The 21,195-nt window shown below is 36.2% G+C and overlaps 1 pseudogene; it reads right to left on the reverse strand.

Moving 5' to 3' along the window:
* Positions 1-450: 450 nt before the first annotated feature.
* LOC137404814 (fumarate hydratase class I, aerobic-like) lies at positions 451-20,634 on the reverse strand (annotated as a pseudogene).
* Between the last annotated feature and the right edge of the window lie 561 nt (positions 20,635-21,195).

Below are 21,195 nucleotides of genomic sequence, written 5' to 3' on the forward strand. Positions count from 1 at the left end.
TATTCAACAATTGCTTACTAAAATCTTGACTACTCAAGTAATACAGATGGTAGATTATGAGCCAACTTTTTATCATAAATCCGTGTAGTAGTAATCATGTGTGATTGGCAAAATTTATTGAATTTCAGTTTTGTGGCATTTTGAACTGAAGCTATCTGTACAACATCTTAGACAAAAATAACATACTATATTGACAAATTACTAGAGTGATGCAGATTCAAGTGAAACTTTATTGAATAGTTGATACCAGCCATTTGATTATAATATTAAAATAGACAAGTCACAATATCGTTATAAACAAATGAGAACACATTGATATAAATAAATTGGAAGTTGTCTTCTATACACAATAACTCCTGTGCAAGAGCTTGTGATGAAATAACCAAACAGAAAAGTGTTCTATTATTTTTCAGGTAGTGGAGGCGTGTAGCCAGGATATAGGTAGAGCTTTTAACCATCAGTTGGTAAAGACATCAGGGTGGGCTGCTGTCTGCTTATTCTTGGATATCTGTTGTTAACCTCTATGCTTTTTGCTCTCACCTTCTTTGCTATCTACAAGGTGAAGGATACTTCAGTGTACCGGATAAATGTCACTATACAATTTTACTTCCTGAGTCATGAAGTTAACAGAGTTTTCTTACGGTTTATCAAATAATAAAACCTACTTAACAAATCTGTGGTGTCTAAGAAGCTGAGAGAAACACCTCAAAGTATAACAGTATTCAATAAGATAATGTTTAGTCAGAAGTGAAAAATGAATAACGAGAGTTGACACTATTATAGCTATTATTAGGTAGTACCTGCTCCTCAAACAGCCTCTTTACATCCCGATGACAGCTGTGTTTGTAAAAAGCTTTAACAAGGGCTCTTATAAAGAAGGAACCATGAGCATCATATCTTTCAGAGACATAACCTGTAAATACCAACACAGCAGTAGCTCCATTTACTCACAAGCTGTTACTTACAGAACTAGAAATGCCATTGTATACTCCAATCATGACATACTCATTATTACATTATATAATATTTGCAGAATAAACAGCTCTTATTGGTCACTATGAGATATTCTAGCAAGGGAAGACAAATCATAACACAATATAAAAAGGTTTCTGAAATGTTTATGTCTCATTTGGTAACTCTAAGCCATGAAAATGAGGAGCTTTGGCAACTTTACAGAGATATTTGTTATCAGTGAAAACAGTGCAACTTCACATTGAAGATGATCTATTCAAATACAGATTAAAAATTACAAAAGCTGGTCAATTAATAACTGAGAAACTTTTATCAAGGGGCGCGTACATGACACCCAGCATGTAATATTGACACCCGGTAAATACTAGTGACACTCGGCCTATAATGGTGACATCCAATATACTGGTTAGTGACACCAGGTGTAGTAATTAAATATTATCACTATACCGAACTAAAAATTGATTGAAACTCAATTGCTCAAACTCAATGCTGTGGCAATTCATTTCCAAATTGGAAGGAAAAATCATCACTTCATTGCTGAGCTTCTGGGTTTTTCTGGTTACAAAACCAGATGAAATGTTTTGCTTGCTTTCTGCTAATTATTCTGCTCAATACATCCTCAGTAAACGTACACAATTAAAAATAAGAAAAAATATTACCAACAAACGGCTAATTTAAAAAAATCTGGATCCAACCAATGTGTTGTCTGGCAATACAACAGATGTTGAACAGACAACTCCTGAATGTTTATACTTAAAAATTTTATGATTTGCTGGTTCTTCTGTACATATTAGGAATGTAAAAATTATCTTGGTTAATTTGTGCTACTTGAATACCAGTTGAGGTACATGATAGAAATTGAGAACTGATGTCAGTCAAACAAAGTTTACATATTATTTGCTATTAAATTCTCATCAAACTTGCGCACGGGTAATAAAGTAATGAATTTGATTAGCTAATAAGTATTTACTCATCAGTAGATATAATCTCATAATCAAACCTGTTCGTATCAAGTCTTATTGTCTCCACTTGATGGATTCTACTCTTCCACTCTACTGTTCTTCACTCATTAGCATTGGAAAACCTGAGGATTGTGTTCCTTCAGTGTAGGATGAGATAACTCTAAAGTAGAATGAACCGGCTGAGGAGCTCCTGCAAATGTTCAATTTTGTGCATCATTTTTGAAAATAATGAAAAACTTTTTCATTTTTTGAAAAGCATTTTTGGCAAAACATTCAGAAAAAATGCTCTGCTAAATTATTTAATTACACCAAGGCAGTACTTGATGATAGAGATTGATAATTTGTATTTAGTTTCTTCCTTGAAAGCCAATTACAAAATACTAGTATTGCTTGCTGCTACAATCTTTACTATAATAAGAGCCATGTGTGTCTGTCCTTCTGTCTGTCTGAAGACAAGACAAGAGAATGATAAATAATAACTATAAGTAACTAGACAATCTTTACTATAATAAGAGCCGTGTGTGTCTGTCCTTCTGTCTGTATAAAGACAAGTCAAGAGAATGATAAATAATAACTATAAGTAACTAGACAATCTTTACTATAATAAGAGCCGTGTGTATCTGTCCTTCTGTCTGTCTAAATCCAAGACAAGAGAATGATAAAGAATAACTATAAGTAACTAGACAATCTTTACTATAATAAGAGCCGTGTGTATCTGTCCTTCTGTCTGTCTAAATCCAAGTCAGGAGAATGATAAAGAATAACTATAAATTGAAAAAAAATCAGACTTCAAAAAAGATTATAAAGTCCTACTTCCTACTTGAGCAGCTGGTATGTATGAAGCTGCAGAAACAGTCGCACACATCAGGTGCTTTAAAGTAAATATGATAATTTCCAAAGTATTTAGATACACCTGCATTCATAGCAAAAAGTACCGACTTTAACCAGTTTAAACAGCTATCATTCCACTAAATGAGTTGACTTGATATAAACTATACATGGATTTTGGAACAATCGAGATAAGACAACTCCCATTAAACAAGGATATCAACATGTTTTTAGCAGTCCTGTACCTATAGTAAACCAACATACTTTAAAATGATTTGTCATGTTCTCCATTTAGGTAAAAGAATTAAAACAATTCCCTTTTAACATAATAACATAATAACAAATTTAAAAGTCTAAATTATCAAAAGCTGAAAAAGTATTAATAATATAATTATTAATATTATGACGTTGGCACCGGATGAAAACAATAAGAGATGAAAATATGCCTACTTTTTACATAACAGAGTTGGACATTTATTCCAAAATAAGAAGCCATAATGAACAGGTTAGTAAACAGAAAAGGTCTTTATAAACTTTTACGACTAAAATTTAATTTAATTGTGAATTTGAAGTGTTTGTCAATGTAAAATTGAGCTCCATCTGCATGAACAATTCCATTACCTACCTATAATGATTGTGTAGGTCAATATATTTAATATCACCAAATGTGATGAGACTGTATTGTAAGTTACATTAGCTGACCTCATGCTGACTGAAATACTGAAGTACTTTCATAATGCTGTTGTTTTGGCTGCTCTATTACATGACATCTTCTGATTGATTGACAGCATGTAAACATGTCAATTGATATGTTTCTAAGCTCATCTTGTTTTTTGCTTATACACTGTGAGACCAATAACCTGTCTTTACATGTCAAAAAACTTATGACACAAGGATTAGCATAATCCAATTCTACTGCTGAGTACACCTGCACTTAGAGTCAGATACTAAATGAACCAGATGGGTTAACAGGGTTAAACACATCTGGGACAAACATTGTTAAACTCGTCTGAGACTAAAAGGGTTGAACACAAGAGGGAATAACAGAGTTAAAAAAGCTGTACGGTCAAGACTTACAGATGCTAACCTACATACAAACATTTATATTACGCACTACGGTAGATACGAATGGTGTTGTTCATACAGACACTGACCTATAACTCTTTATAACTATATTTAACAGTGTTACATGGAAGCTCATTGCACTAAGTGATATGTTTGCTACAGTTTGCATCCCAACTGACTTTTTATGTGTAATAGAAAAGGAGTTATAAGAGAGGATCTATCGTAAGCCGAGTCTATATAACTGCAATTATGCTATCAAATAATATGCTATAAACCTGCAAGCTTATAAGTTTTTCGTTTACCAAATTACCGTCTGAAACGCATCTCATCTGTAAACTGGGAATAAGAATTCTTAATCTGTAATACAATGAACTTTGACAATAGGAAGGATGGTGCTACATACAAACACATAGAGAACTGCTTGTGTATAAAAACCTACCGAGTTATGGATACTCCAGCACCTCTACCTTCTTAATGTTGTTCTGAGCCAATACTGCTGCAGTGCCTCCTATTGACCCTAAATAGAATCCTCCATCTGTCTTTCAGACAAACTTTACCTGTAAAACAAGTTACAAGCCTAAGATACAAAATATTAGCCTGGGAGACAAGATATTAGCGTGTGATATAAGATATTAACATATGAGACAAGATATTAACATATGAGACAAGATATTGGCCTGTGAACAAAGACAGTAGCCTGTGAGACAAAACATTAAACTATGAGACAAAGCATTAGCCTGTGAAACCATGCAAAGGCTAATACCTGCAGGTATTAGCTTTTGAGATAAGATATTAGCCTGTGAGACAAGATATTAGGATGTGAGACAAGATATTAGCCTGTGAGACAAGATATTAGAATGTGAGACATTCATGAGTTGTCATCCTTTTGTCATCATTTGTCATATAAATAATCCTATGTTAGTAGTTGTCATATTCATGGCCTACTGATGAGTGTTGCCTGAATACATCTTATTATCAGACATATACGATCATCTTGTAACTCTTGTACTCATATATTCACAAGCACTTGTCAGGAAGTGTCATACTTACAGCCTTCATTCCAGTTCCTTTGGCAAGGCAAGCATGAATGTGCCGCTGCCGGCAGCCTAGAATTCTTAAACATATGAGTTCATTCACCCAGCTGTTGTTGGCCTGAATGAGCAACAGGCATAATCCTGCAAAGGTCAGCAGCAATACAAAATAGCCTCATAGTTTCTAGTGTTGGGCCAGTAAGGAGTTATTTGCTCTTACCGACGCCGAGGGATTCCCGGTATCCGAGAAAACCAATCATTTTCAGTGACAGCTAGTTATCCGCGGCCGGTTTGATATGATCGGTATTTATCCGTAAAAGCCTATCGGTAAATGATTATCCGGATAGATTTTTGTTTTTGACAGGCTACAGCGTTACCAGCGACGTGATGCGATGAATGAGCTGTTTATGAAAAAGCTCATTTGACATCTCGCACACAATCGCCATGTAATGGAATGAGATTACAATCGTGCGTCATTTGATGTTATGGTTAATTGCAAAAACACCTCTTTGACGAACATGCTAATCAAAAAGAGTCTCTCAGCGCATATTGGCAATCACAACTTTTTTTCTCAGACATTCTGAAAGCACAACACAACCATATACCAAACTACAATATCCACAATACCGAACTTTCTTAGTTGGCAAAGGATATCGAAGATGGTAAACACAAATTCCGAGGATACCGACACCAGGAAAACCGAAAAAAAAGTGCAAGGATATACAATCCGGCACTAAATTATATACCGGCCCAACACTAATAGTTTCCATAGTGACAGAGATTTCAGCAGCAATCATTTCAAATACAATGAAACCTACCCATTTGTAATTGTCCTACTCTGGAAACATGAGTGAACAACTATAACTAATCAGCAAATGAGAATGTGATACATGTAGCAAGGCTACATGGTACACATAATATGTCAACAGTTTAAAACAAGAAACTAAGACATATTAGTAGCTGTAAAATCTGCATCAAGCAATAATACCGTACAGGATGAAAATATTCGTTGGTTATAAAAATTCGCGATTCCGCGAACAGACAACTCTGCGAATTATAAAATTCCGTGAATAATTAGTTTTATTTTTAATCACAAGGTAGAATAACCACTGCATCAAATTAAAAACTAGTCGCTAGGTTGGTTTTCAATATAAATACTAAACGTAGTTGAGTTTCAAAACATTCTTAAAATCATTGCCTGGGCTTTGAGCTAACACCATTGCCAATGCATCACATTTCTTTACAAAATTATTCAAGGTTGTCACAAGATATGCAGAATGGCGTCATCGCAAAAATAGCCACTAGGCAGGAGTACTAAACGTAGCCGAGTTCCAAAACTTCTTTAAAATCATCGCTGGGCTTCGAGTTTTATTGCCATTGCATTAAACTTTACAAAATTATTCAAGGTTTTCACAAGTTATTCGGCATGGCTTCGTCATCGCAAAAAATCTCTCCCAGTCTTTTTACATTGAAATCAACTCCATCAATCTCTATTACCGAAGTTGAGGACGATTATGATCTGGACATTATGGTATGTATTTGTTTTGCAGTGCAGATACGTTTTTTCTATAATCAACGGCATTAGTTAATTCGTTTGTTTAAAAACTGATCGCTTCCATTAAATACTTCAGGTATTGTTTTTGTACTTTCTTAACACTTATTAATATTTTTTTCTTTTTTGTGTTTACTGCAGATTGAGAATGAAACAACCTACTCCGATTACGAAAACTAGAGACAAGTAGTGATATTCACCGTGGCAGAAATATTGGCAGAGAAGCAACCAGTCAACCTAGAAGCAAAGAAACCAGGCAGAAAGGCAACCAGTCAACCCCTTCATCGACAACAACTCCTTGATATTGCTGCAGCAAACATGATTAAATTATATATTTTATTTCATGTATAGATATATTATAATTTATTACAAACTTGAGTGTACAAATACAATGTTTCAAAAACAAATACAATTTTACAAACGATGAATGGAGTAAATATAAACAGTTTAGTCTATATGGCTGTTGTCTAGCAATAAAATTAAACTGATACTCTTGATAAGTGAATACTAGTGTGTAATGGTGCTCTCTGATTAGTTATTGTGGTAATATCAGCTCTATATCGCTGTCACTGTCTTGGGTAGATGTTAAAGGCGATTCTCTCGCTACTACATGGCTGGTAAGGAAGTTATCATCAGAACTCTCCTGGTGACTTACTATTGCAAAGTTCTACCGGTTGGCCAAAGATTTGTGCTCGTAAAGGCGTTTTTGTTCCTTTTTTTAAACAGATATATTCTTTTCGTAAGTAGCTGCAGCCACTTCTACCTCAATTTCCAGACCTCCCTGAATAATTGGTGATCTTTTAAGAATGACATATACCACCCTTGCAGTCATTGTGCTCGCGTGTATGATGAAAAATCTCTCTCTCACACTAAAACAAATAATGAAGCGGTAAGGATGGAAAAAATAAATATTGCGTTATACCGAAGAACCAAAGTAAAATTCAACTAATTAAGTAAATGGTTTTGAGAAAAAACTCATTACTTACCACAAATTGTTGGTTCATCAAAGGCCTCCAAATCTATGAATATTCGTGAAAACCTCTGAACGCAACAAAGAATTTATAGCTTAGCACGATCCACCCGTAGTTGTAAGCTAAATAGAAAACAAAACGCGCAATGCGCGTAGCCGCGCATGCGTAAGGTTAACTCTATTGCTAGACGTAATAGAGTTAACTTTTCCTAGAGAGTGGCAGTTTTCAGCCGCGAATAAATTCATCCGCGAATATGCATTAAAAGACAATTTTCGCGAAATATAACTCCGCGAATAAATTCATCCTGTACGGTATATGGTAAATAATATTCAGCTTTATATAGTTTATATATAGCTTTAAAAAGTTCCTCAAGGCTGACTGTTTACAGCATAATATAATATATTATATGGTCTTATGGTCACAGAGTATATATTATACTCTGTGACCATAAGCATACCTGGAAAACTTGATTGTGAAAACGCTTTTTTAATCTGACTAGCAAAAATACCTCATGTTGCCAGGATTACTTCTATGGAATGAAATTTGCATTTGGTTAATTTTCAACTTTATTAATCAATCTTGTCGTATTCTACAATAATTATCACTTTCAAAAAAAATAATACTAATCTCTGGATATATTATTAAACAATGTTGTCTTATCCAATAAAAAACTATAAATAAAAATGGCAAATTCAGATCTTCTCCTTATATAACTTATAAACTTCAAAAAAGAAATATTTTGAAGAATATAAAATAGGTAATTTATCTAAGGGAAATCTATCTATTATATTTATCTTGGCACAATTATTCTGGGGTTTTGGCAGGTGGCTGATTAGATCCAATTTAGATTGAAGCGTCAATTTAATAAGCTGAGGGTCATGGGTTAGCTGAAACTCAACTAAGCCAAACTTTTTTGCGAAATCGCATTCAGCGTAATTTTCTTTAAAACAACTTTTTGTGTCTAAAACCTGGAGGAGTATCAAAGTAAACCACATGCAGATTTCTACAGAGGACAAACAGACAGACAAACAAAGACAAATTATTCATACATAACTTAATAGACTACCATAAGAGTTTCCAGAGAGTGATTTCAGTCTAACCAAACTTCTGATATCTCTACCAACCCAGTCTACAGATGTATTTATATGTTTCCTGTAAACTAGGATAGATTAACTACCTCTGGTGTCTTAGCAGGTCCTGCATAATAGACTGGGTACTTCAGCATATAATCAGGCATGCCCTCTCCATTGTCTAACCCCTCCTTAAGCTTGGCATGAGCAATATCTCGGGCTACCACTAAAGTTCCTGTTAAACTCAACATGGTCTTGACAGGATGTTTGCTCAGATCATAGAGTATCTCAGACATGGGCTTGTTTAGGTTGATCTGCAGACAAAAAATATTCTAATCAGAAATGCCCTGTAGTTGTTGCGTTGAGTGAATGACACAGTTTTCTACATATCCTGGATGAATGTCCAGCATTGCACGAGTAATAAAAACAACTTATAAACAGTGACAGGGAATGTAGTTGCCATTGACTACGTTCACTAAGTTACCAATGACAAATTTAGTAAATTGGCAAATTTGACTAACTTAAGCTAGTATATAGCTATACTTACTATAATAAGAGCCATGAGCTGGCCAGACCGTGAAGCCAGAATGTGTGACGTTATGCGCCACACCACAGTGTTATGTGTATCTTAAATGATATAATGACTATCTGCATAATTAATCCAATGCATCGCAAGAAGCACGTGTGGCTTAGTGGATAGACTGCCTGCCTGCAGACCAATAGATAGGTCCTGAGTTCAGTTGACAGTTACTTTGCAGTTGACGATCGCGCACCTTTGTCGCCGAGTCTCTGACTCGGCCGACCAGTCTTTACCCGCCGAGCAGTTGACAATCGTGCTCTTACACTCGCCTCGCAATTAATCGCCTTGCAATCATTTGCCTTGTAATCAATCGGCTCGCACTTGCGTCGCAATCAATTGCCTTGTACTCGCCTCACAATCAATCGCCTCGCAATTAATCGCCTCGCACTTGCCTTGCAATCGCCTCGTAATCAATCGCCTCGCACTCGCCTTGCTATCAATCGCCTCGCAATCAATCGCCTCGCACTCTATCGCTTTGCAATCAATCGCCTCGCACTTGCCTCGCAATCAATCGTCTAGCACTCAATCGCTTCGCAATAAATCGCCTCGCACTTGCCAACACATTCATCCGGAGCGCCGCGCCTGGAGACTCCCGCGGCGAAAAAAATCCCTGAGTGACGCCACATCCCGGAGTTGTCCTACTTGTGTACAAAGAACTGATAATGAAATTGACATTGCTAGGCAAACTGGAATTCTTCAAACTTGCAGTACTGAAAAAGTTTGCATGTTTTAAAAAGTTCTACAAAATATTTTGCTTTCGCTAGCATTTATTGAATGGAGACTTCTACATGCTTAAAACACTAATCATGGCTCACCAGTTCTTCGTCTATAACCTGTGTTCTGACATGGTATATACAAACAGTAATGCGGTTATATCGATAAAATATATATGTATAACAGCACAGACAGTATGATGTCAAGGCAGATACAGCATTAGCACCTTACAATAATAAAACATAACCCTCACATGATAGCCTTTTTATGAGATACAATAAGGAAATATATACTGAAAAATATGTTAGAAAATGCTGCATGTGGATAATATGTAGGTGTAGCAGAACATGAAGAACATAGCATGACATAACAATATCATAATGTTAAATCAATGCAAGCATGACATAACAATAACGCAATGTTAGTTCGACGCAACACTTGCGGATAGACAAAATCTTTTGTTTTTCTGTCGGGTGTATGAACAAACAGTTTTCGGCTTGTGCCTACTTTTGAGCAGGCGACGTACAGCTGGTCATGGCTAAAGCAGGGTGACAGTAAGTCGATACCAGCTGCTCTCTTTCTTCTCACCATCGTCTAGCGCAGGGGCGCTCAACAGGCGGCCCTGGGGCCGGAGGCGGCCCTCAGCCTGATTTTATGCGGCCCCCCAGAGACTTTACCAATTTAAAATTTTTATACTGAGTTTTCTGCCCAAGTTCAGGCCCTAACTTAGCAGAAATGTAGGCCAATTGTAACCACACTTTCTGACCATGTTAACAGCTATGCTATGACTCTTGGAAATCCCCTTCCCTTGCATCACTTTTTTCTTCCTGTCTGATATTACTGCACATGTGGGTAAAATCCCCAGTTTTTAGGGATTTTTCCTAACTGACCCGCTAACTTTTGGTTTATAAATCGGTTCATTCATTTAAACACAAGCATGGCAAGTAAAAGGAAGATAGACAAAGAGGGCAGAGAATTTAATAACGAATGGAAATTAAGCTATTTTGTGAAATACCACTGTAAATCAGGCTGTCTGCGTAATTTGCAACCAAATTATAGCAGTTCTCAAAGAATATAGTATTTGACGGCATTATACTACTCGCCATGCACAACAGTATGACCAGCACAGTGGCCGAGAGAGAGCAGAGAAGTATGAAACACTGTCAAAAAATCTCGCATCACAGCAGCGCTTGTTCACCCGCTACACTGAAATCAGTGAAAAGGCTACAAAGTGTAGTTTGGTGATAGCTAACAAAATTGGCCAGAGGCAGCTGCCATTTCAACATGGAGAGTTCGCAAAAGAGGTAAGTTTATCTCTATTTCATCAATATGCTGAATATTACTGGTTCTTGTTTGGGTACCATTTATATGTGTATTATATTTGCAAGCATTTTATGTTTTATTTAAATTTTATCAGCATATTCAACAGCACATGAAAGTATTGTTATTGACTATTGTATTGTAGGTACTGACAGCATTTGTGGAAGAGTTTTGCCCCGACAAGAAAGAAGCACTGGAGAGCATCTCTTTATCAAGACACACAGTAATTAGAAGGATTGAAACATTGAGTAAGGACATTGAGCGCAAACTCAAAGAGGTTGCAAGCAATTTTATCTACTTTAGCATTGCACTTGATGAGAGTACAGATAATTCAGACATAGCACAACTTGCCATCATGGTCAGAGGTATTGATGATCAGTTCAGCATCACAGAGGATTTTCTCACAATGAGTAGCCTTCACGGCACCACAACCGGTCAAGACATATTCGACAACTTGCTCAAAGAACTTAAAGATTTCAATCTACCACTTGAGAAGTTATCAGGGATATGCACTGATGGTGCGCCGGCAATGACTGGAAAACACACAGGCTTAATTGGCTTGCTGTTGAAGTCCAGAGTGTGGAATGTCCCTCCTATCATGTACCACTGCATCATTCACCAGGAAAATTTAGAAGCACAGCCCCTTGAGATGGGACATGTCATGGAATTGGTTGTATCCGCAGTAAACTACATAAGGGCTCGAGCTTTGAGCCACCGCCAGTTCAAAGAGATGCTGAAGGAGATTGAAGCAGAATTTCAAGACGTGACATATTATTGTAAAGTGAGATGGCTCAGTAATGCAAAAACACTTCGTCGGTTTCTCAGTCTTTTAGTTCCCATCGATACTTTCATGAGAGGCAAAGGACATAACCATGAAGAATTCAGAAATGTGGCATGGATAAATGATCTTGCTTTCCTGGCAGACATTACTGAGCATATGGCGGATTTCAACCGCAAACTACAGGGAAAGCAGCAGCATGTATCATCTCTGTGGAGCCATATAACAGCTTTCCGGTGTAAATTAAATCTGTGGGTCGGTCAACTTCAAAATGGAAACTGCACACATTTTAAGAGCCTGCTGGAGCGACAACAGAGTGTTGAAAATCATGCCAGTGCAGAGCCATATGCAAAGCTCCTGACTGGCCTTGCTGCTGAATTTGGCAGAAGGTTTGCTCAATTTGATGGCACTTGCATGCATATCAACATCTTTGAAGACCCATTCTCAGTCGACGCAGAAGAAGCACCTGCTCCCCTACAAATAGAACTGATTGATATTCAAGCTGATAAAAGGCTGAGCCAGCATCACAACAGCCATGAACTTGTAGAATTTTACCGTGATTTTCTTCCAAAACAAAGATTTCCAGGCCTATACAAACATGCTTTACTCATGGGCAGTTTGTTTGGCTCGACTTATCTACGCGAGCAGTTCTTCAGCCGTATGAAGCATACCAAAGATAAATACAGGACAACTATCACTGATGAACACTTGACCCAGCAACTAAGACTGGATTCCTCAGCTACCCAGCCTGACATTGATAGAATAGTCAGAGAAACGCAATGCCAAGTATCACACTGAAATATCTAATTACATGTTTTAGTGTTTGTAACTGTCCATGAAATGTTCAATTTATGTACCTGTACATGTATATCTCATTTACTTTAGTTGTAAAATTTATTTTACTAACCTAAATAAAGTTTACTGTAAATAGCACTGTAAATCTTAATTAATCAGTTCACGGAACTCTGTGTGCAAACAAGGAGTATAGCAACTTTGACCTAACTTATGTAGATGTAATCTCAGCCCCCTGCCTACAGATAATTTTTCATATTGGCCCTCACTATGAAAAGGTTGAGCACCCCTGGTCTAGCGCAACGCTCGGATTACCCGTGCAAGTTCTGTAGTAGCAAGTTACAGTACTCGTAGCTGGAAAAAAAATTAGTAACTCAGCTGCTGAAGGAAATGAACATGTTTAGTATCACGAACAGTGGAAAATCCAACGTTTTTAAATAGTGGAGGTATGGCAATTCATAGACAATACAACATTGAATGAGAGTACTTGCCTTTTTGAAGTAGAAATTTATTGGGAAAACGCAAAAAAATTGTCTAGGTGGCCGGAAAAAACAAATGTTCACGGTGACCTTTCTCGTTGGCGGTAAATATTAATTAAACATGTAAATGTACTACTCATTAATTTATTTAATGAGTAGTACATTTGTATAGCTGTATAGGCACCTTTGTATAAGCCACAGAACTCAGGATGGTGCTTTTTAACAAGGCAGCAACTTTGCTGTTTAAAACGGAACAGGGCCTAACGGCACTGTATTAACCTACGCTTTTTAACCTAGTGCCTAATGAAACAGTACCGTTAGGCATTTTTTCGTTTTTTCTTTTACCGCTAGAGGCGCACTAACTGTAGATTTCGGTTAATGCGCCCTAGCGATGAAAGAAAGACCACAGAATAGCCGCACCCTTATATAAACCGCATGGCTCAAATCATCAGAAAAAATTAGCGGCTAATAGTCCGAAAGTACGGTATTTACTACTCATATTAATTCAGTTCGCTTTGTACGACCGAAATTCGTATGACGAAAAAAGGAAAGACCGCTCTATAAGGTGGACAAATACACCCACACACAGATTGCCGTTTACATAGTAGATAGATATAGGACCTCATTACCTTCACAACATCAGAGCTGAGGGACTGTGAGGTAACATCAGGCATATATTTTTGAACGTCTGTTTCAAGCTGTTCAAGAAATACACCCTCAGATGTGATCTTTCTCCAAGCCTACCAATAATATACATCTAAATATAGTCTTGTCACTCCCTGGCAGGTTTTCTACACTAAAAACCTATGTGTCACTTTTTTTCTGACATATTCCATCGACTCTCTTTTCATGAGCCGAGATTAGATATAGACTCAATAAAAATAGTTGTGAAAACACAAAATAATTCATACACAGGAACAAATTCTGAAACACAACTATTAACCTAGTAAGTCTAATCTAAAGGAATAAATAATTTGCATTTAATTTTAGTGTGTAAACATTCTTATACAAAGATTTTGTTAAAAGGCATCCCAAGAGTTGAGACTATGGGTTGTTTATTAAAAGCATGTGACATTCGCATGACCTTCAAAATTGCGATGGTAGGTTGAAACAATTTCATTTTTCTAAATACCAGGTATTAGATATTGACTAACTGTACTACCCGCATGCGTGTATTTAACATATAAGAACATTTGCCATTCTAACTTTCAAACTTCGTATCATGAGAAAACGGTTTCATGCAAGTCGAAAATGTTTTGAGCAGATCAAATGAAAAAAAAAAAATAAGACAGCTATAAAAGGGTTCAAATGTAAATGTGAAATAATTAGCAAGTAATAGCTAAATTAAGTCTGTCTTGCTACGATTACAATAAAAGATGATTCCGTAATAATACAATGAATACGAATTGAGAAAACAAAATCAAAATCCTGAATATGTGGAATTAATAATAACAATAACTTATTCGGCTCTCAAGGTTACTGTTCCACCCGAGGCTATCCATCAAAATTTGGAATACGACGATACTGGTACCTCTCGATACTGGTACAAATGTAAAAATGAGATATCGTACTGTCTTTGTCTGACCGAACGGAGAGACAATGTCGAGGCTCTTCCTACGGAGGTAATACAATTGTCCACATGAAAAGAATTGGCCTTGACCACGATATAACAATTGAACCCTACGAAAAACCGAAATTAGAAGTTCAAGAAAACACGAAAAAGCATCGGGTTTTATAGAGTTGATAGAATTCATAGTTTCAAATCAAATAGTACGTCATTTAGCGTGTGCGTACGGTATACGGTATATGATAATTTCTTTGATCAATACGCCGTGTATAGCTCAATGGTAGAGCGCGTGGATAAAAAGCTTGCAGCATTAGCCATGAGTTCAAATCCATCAGAACTCGGAATTTTAATTCCAAGATTTGAATATCTATAGCTGGACAATCACACATACGCGACCAACTTTGAGAAATATAGATAGAGATGATATAAGAGCCATCCAAAACCATGGATACAGGTTAGGAAAAAATAGCACCTAACAGGATTTGAACCCACAAAATTCAGCTTATCCATCAGGCACACTACCAACTGCGTCAACCATTCACCTTCCACTATGTTTGAGTTATTTCACATAAACTTATTCCATGTGCTTTCTTGACGCACCTGACAATCTCTCACAACGCATCGTACTGACAGTGTACTAGTCTGAATAAAACTGGACTAGTAAGAAGTCGATGAAAAATATTTGTGTCATAGAGGTGTCTGCGATTACCGACATAGTGTAAACTAGCCTTTAACGACTGGTTCTTCAGAACGTAACTTCACCATCAAGTGAAGACTCGATGAAATGAGGTTTAGACTGTGAGCTGATGCCAATCCTGCAAACTGGGAGCTATGTTGACTTGCATCTTTTTACAATCTTACCTCCTGTAGATGAGAGAGAGGAACATAATCACCACTCCGTGGCGTGGCAGTCTCACTACTCTCACATCGTGCACAAAGTATTTTCCACCGAACTGAGCGCCGATTCCAATCGGTTGACTCATCTCTTGTATCTTCTGCTCGAGTTGCACGTCCCTGAATGCTCGGCCATGTTCATTGCCTGTAGACGAGAGAGAGGAACATAATCACAGGGAACTCATGGTAAGCTACTAAAGGAAACTCACTAGTGGAATGGTAGTATCACTTGCTTGAATATTGACTTCAGCATACACCAAGTGTATCTGGTGTAAGCTAGAATATTTTTATTGGAGTCATTCGTGGGCCATCTTTAATTCATATAAAAATCTAGCTATTGACAGAGTAGCTATTATGTAAGCTTGTTTCAATGATATAAATTGATGATATCATTGAAACAAGTGTGAAAATGTTTCAACTGGTTTCAAGATATGCAAGATATGTTAAAGAAAATGCAAAATATAATTTGCAGAACATATTGAACCCATCAAAGCCCCGTTGCCACCTGTGCTTAAATCTTGTCTGAATTCCACCTGACAGATAGACTTATGAAGTGTAATCAGAGCTGTTATGACAGGTATTTTTGCATAGCTCGACTCAATTCTAACGGAACAAATATTAAGAGCTGAAAAGATTTTATGCCCACACTACTAAGTGACAACAGCTAAGTCCATAATCCGCCAACCAGGCGCAAGAATGGCTTTATTGACTCTTTGTCAGAATCGGTGGGTTAATTGATTTCAAAGAAATTGACATGGTTTTGAATTCACTATGTCGGTTTATTCATAAAACCATTTGTTTTGTACTTAAATCAACTAATCAAATGTGACCAGTAGATTCCTTTCTACAAAATGATACTAATAATGACTAGATAATGTTGATTATACCCGAATTTTTTAGGGATGCAATTGGTTTCGCCAAATATTCAAACATATTCTTTTCAAAGATGGCGTTTGCTTATTTTATTTAGTAACTAGTTTCCGGTGTGGATAGCAACTGAGAACTTAGCTGATACAAAGGCCACGATAAAATAAGTTAGCTCGACGACCTAATTACCGTAGACTGGCAGAATTGTAGTCGGTACTCAAATGTTTACACAGCATTTAGAGGAAACTAATATGACAAATTCTTAATTATCTTTATTTGGGGCGTTTGAAACATTTATAATAATGTGTCTGTAGCTAGATTTAACATTTTATTCTGGCAATCATGAGCAATTACAAAATAAAATATATGACAATAGAGCCGCGTAGAACTAGACTTTTATTGCAATAGCCGATGTGAATACAAGAAATAGAGATGGACTGTTTCACTATATACATGTACATCATTTGGGGCAAGTCTGGGCGCATCTTTTTTTCTGAGCGTTTTTACCGCGATCAATTTTTGTCAACTTCAATCTTCAAATATTGAAACTGCCTAAAACAACAAACGAAATCTCAAATGATAGAAAAAATTGATGCTCTCTGTTAAAATCAACTAAAATTTGATTCAATCACCTCTTTAAAGTCGAAGAATTTAAAAATACTTACCTGAAGTAGGTAAGTTATCAAAGTACTTCGTTGAGGCCAATTTAACACATTTTAAATTCATTTTGGCGGAAGTTCCTCCAATAACAAAGGCTAAATGGTAGGGTGGACAAGCAGCCATCCCGATAGTCTACAATAGTGACTTGAACAGTTAAGCTCAACAATATGATCCTATTGGAACTCAGGCTATATCGGAACAAAGACTAACATCCAAAAAACAATAAACCCAATTGAAAAACTCAACTTCATAGCAATTTTTAAAAACAAAATGACCTTCAAAAAAGCGCAAAAAAGATGTAAAGGTAAATTCTGTTTCCTGCAAGCTATATTTAGGCGTGACACTTGTCACACCCATAACCTGCCACCTACAGTTGACAGCGATAAGGAACACACACATATTCCAAACCTGTATTTTCTCATGTAGAAACTCCATGAGTTTCTTTTCATTCAGCAGAGCCTTGGTTGCCTGGTAGAGAAAACTCTTGTTAGCCGAGCCACCACCTTTGGCTATGAACAGGAAGTGGTACTCGTCTCCCTTGGTAGAGTATATCTCTATCTGAGCAGGAAGATTTGTGCCAGTGTTTGCTTCCTTGTACATGTCAAGGGGAGCGACCTGAAGTACGCAGCAAAATATGATTTACTCTTAAGTTTCTATAAAGGCTACAAAATAACTTTCAATACTTTGTGAAATATATTCATTTTATAGCCAAAAAACTCCAGAGTTGTCACCAAGTGGTGTGTATTCGCTGGCTTATCCTTGTTTGAAATATATTTTAAAAAACAAAAATTACATAGCCAATGACGGACATTTGCAAAATTGGTTGTTGCATGTAGACACGAAAAATGTGCTAAGCACAGTAGATATTGCAAAAAGCTAAAGCAATAGTTTTTACATCATAATCTCGTTATATTTGCGCAAAAACCTCAAATTTGTTAACCTGTTCTAACACAATATGTTCTAAACTGTGTTTTGATTCGAATGATCTTATTTTGAAATGTCCTAAAACGATTCTAATCTGGTACATATGGAAATCACAACAAAACTCGACTGCCCTAATGTTGAACCATTATTGCTATAACTAAGGTAGGATTATATTAAAAGCCCACGTTTCCACGACGATAAGCCAGCAACTAATAGTTTACCTGTGAATATCGCAGATTCCTACTTGTATACGTGTTGTACACTCCTCGTGACAAGGCTTCCGCATCATCTCCACCTGTCCACACTTGCTGACCTTTCTTTCCTGAGAAATTGTATTCTGATGTACACATTCTGTACGCATGATGTACACATAATGTATTCAAGATATCTTTAAAGCAAAAAGTACAGATCTATTTTGAATGCAACCTTGTTAAACCTTGATAAGTCATTAACAGACTTGCCAAAAGCAGTAAGTATGAGTAAATGAATATGCAAAGACACCACAAATGAGACAAGTCAAGTAACACTACAGATAAGTCATTAACCGACTTGCCAAAAGAAGTAAGTATGAGTAACTGAATATACAAAGACACCACAAATGAGACAAGTCTAGTAACACTATAGATAAGTCATTAACAGACTTGCCAAAAACAGTAAGTATGAGTAACTGAATATGCAAAGACACCACAGATGAGACTAGTCAAGTAACACTATAGATAAGTCATTAACAGACTTGCCAAAAGCAGTAAGTATAAGTAACTGAATATGCAAAGGCACCACAGATGAGACAAGTCAAGTAACACTATAGATAAGTCATTAACAGACGTGCCAAAAGCAGTAAATATGAGTAACTGAATATGCAAAGACACCACAAATGAGACAAGTCAAGTAACACTATAGATAAGTCATTAACAGACTTGCCAAAAGTGGAATTTATTAGTTAACTAGCTGAATGCCTGGCATTGCCCGAGTAGTAAAAAGGTCTTTGGAAAACAAATTAATTTTTATTACATGTTTACGCCATTTATCACTTAACTCTAACTGCAGAGGGAATGTAGAAGTTATTCCTACTCAAGATAGTACTATTATCCATAAGAAAAATATTTAGCCTTTCAAGATTTAGCAATCAAGCCAAGGAAAAACCAGAAATAGGAGTGTAATGGGCCAATTGAAACGATACATTTGAAAATTAAAAATAGGTAATGTAGCAAAATATTAGCTTTCACAAAAATAACAAATGCAAAAGGTAATATTAATAAATAATTAAAAGTGCACATTTAGTGTGTGCAATCGTGAAAAGGATACAGAGTATATGATGAGCATGAGAGGAATGATAAAAATGTCTTAGCCTTGTGGTTAGGTGTGCATGCTAATAAACTTGTGGTTCAATCTTCATGAGTTCTAAACCAATATAAAGCAAATTTTTCATTTCTAGGTTTCAATTGTTAGAGCTGGATAAACACTGAATGACAGACAACAAACTTTGAGATGAAGTTTTGTATGAGGTATTAACACACTTGCTAAAAGCTTGAAGCTCTAAAAATGCGCACAAAACAGCGTGGGGAACTTGAGAACACCCTCGTAATATCAGAGGTGATCGTAGAAGCTCAACCATATCAAGGTGATGAAATTCAGGTCTTCACTGCCGTAAATGATAGTTAAAGCAAGCTTTAGAAATTTCAGTAGAAAATCGCTATACAACTGAATGGCATCTATGAAATTATTCCAAATACAATCGGTGAGCAACGCCATTTCTGGAAGAAAACTTCAACTAGATGAAAAATAATACTTTCTGGAAGTTTTTATTGATTGTGTGTAACTAAAATTTATGTTATAATACAGCATGCGAATAAAAACCATTTTATTTAAAATACGGTTGTAAGCATGTTGTTTACAAATATGTGTATGTTCGCATGATGTATACATGATGTGTGCATGATGTATACATGATGTGTGCATGATGTATACATGATGTATACATGATGTACACGTAATGTATTCAAAAAAGCTTCACAACAAAAAGTACAGATCTATTTTGAATGCAACCTTGTTACATCTAATTGCAACATCTATAGATGGTACAGCATACCCATAATTATGGCTGTTCCAGTATCCTGACAGCCAGGTAGTACCATACCAGCCGCAATGTTAGCATTCTTCAAAAACTCTAAGGCTACATATTTGTCATTAGGGGATGCTTCTGGGTCTTTGAGAATATAAGAGATGGACTGCAAATAAAATATCACTTTGGTGTAAAACTAACGATAATTTTAGAAAAACCTGAAGGTCTTTTTGGTTACTAAGTAAACCAGACAATAAATCAGATAGTCAGAATCTAAAAGACGGAATCCAAAAAATAGGTATAATAAATACTAATAAATACAGAACAAGAAACAACGAGTAAAAAATGAGGGAACCCACCAAATAATGCTCTTATTGTATGATTTCTTCACTATCCAACCATGGCAACCATGTTAGTAAAAGTCAATTGCTGGCAAACATGGTTTTTAAGTAATACCTGAAGATGAGCTGGCCTAAGGAGATGAGATATGTCAACCATAGCCTGCTCACAGAGCAGTGTCAGTGCTTGAGGATCAACCATCAACATCTTTTTGCCTTGAAATGTGCTCAGAGACACAAACTCGGCTAAAAAAAGAAAGTTTGATACACTGTTGGGTTCCTGAGCAGACCTATCCAATAAACTATAGAGTATTATATAATATTTGTGTTTACCATTTTGACACATTTGAATACTTATTTACCTTTATTTATGCAACCAAATGTTAAGCCTTATTTGTATGTTCCATTATACATTAAAAATGTACAAAAAGACATGCGTTGTACCAGACAACTATAATACCTAGCATATTGGTAGCAAACAAAAATTGAAATGATTTCCTTTAAACAAGGAACAGCGGCATAGCTTTGCATGCAACCCATCTACCTCCAGCAACTTACTTTAAAACACAAACATCATCAATGTAAGCACAGCATACACACTGAAAATAATTAGGCTTACTGTGTTTGAAACATAAGTTTGCAACAGATTTTAAATTCTGTTTAAATAATTCCTGCCATTAAAAGTTCTAATAGAGCGATAACTAACATTCAGAATGCTAAAGCAAAAATGAAGTTTCAGTAAGAATTTAAAAAAAAACGAACAAATTAT

The sequence above is a fragment of the Watersipora subatra genome, chromosome 9, assembly GCF_963576615.1.
Source record: "Watersipora subatra chromosome 9, tzWatSuba1.1, whole genome shotgun sequence".
NCBI classification, from domain to species: domain Eukaryota; kingdom Metazoa; phylum Bryozoa; class Gymnolaemata; order Cheilostomatida; family Watersiporidae; genus Watersipora; species Watersipora subatra.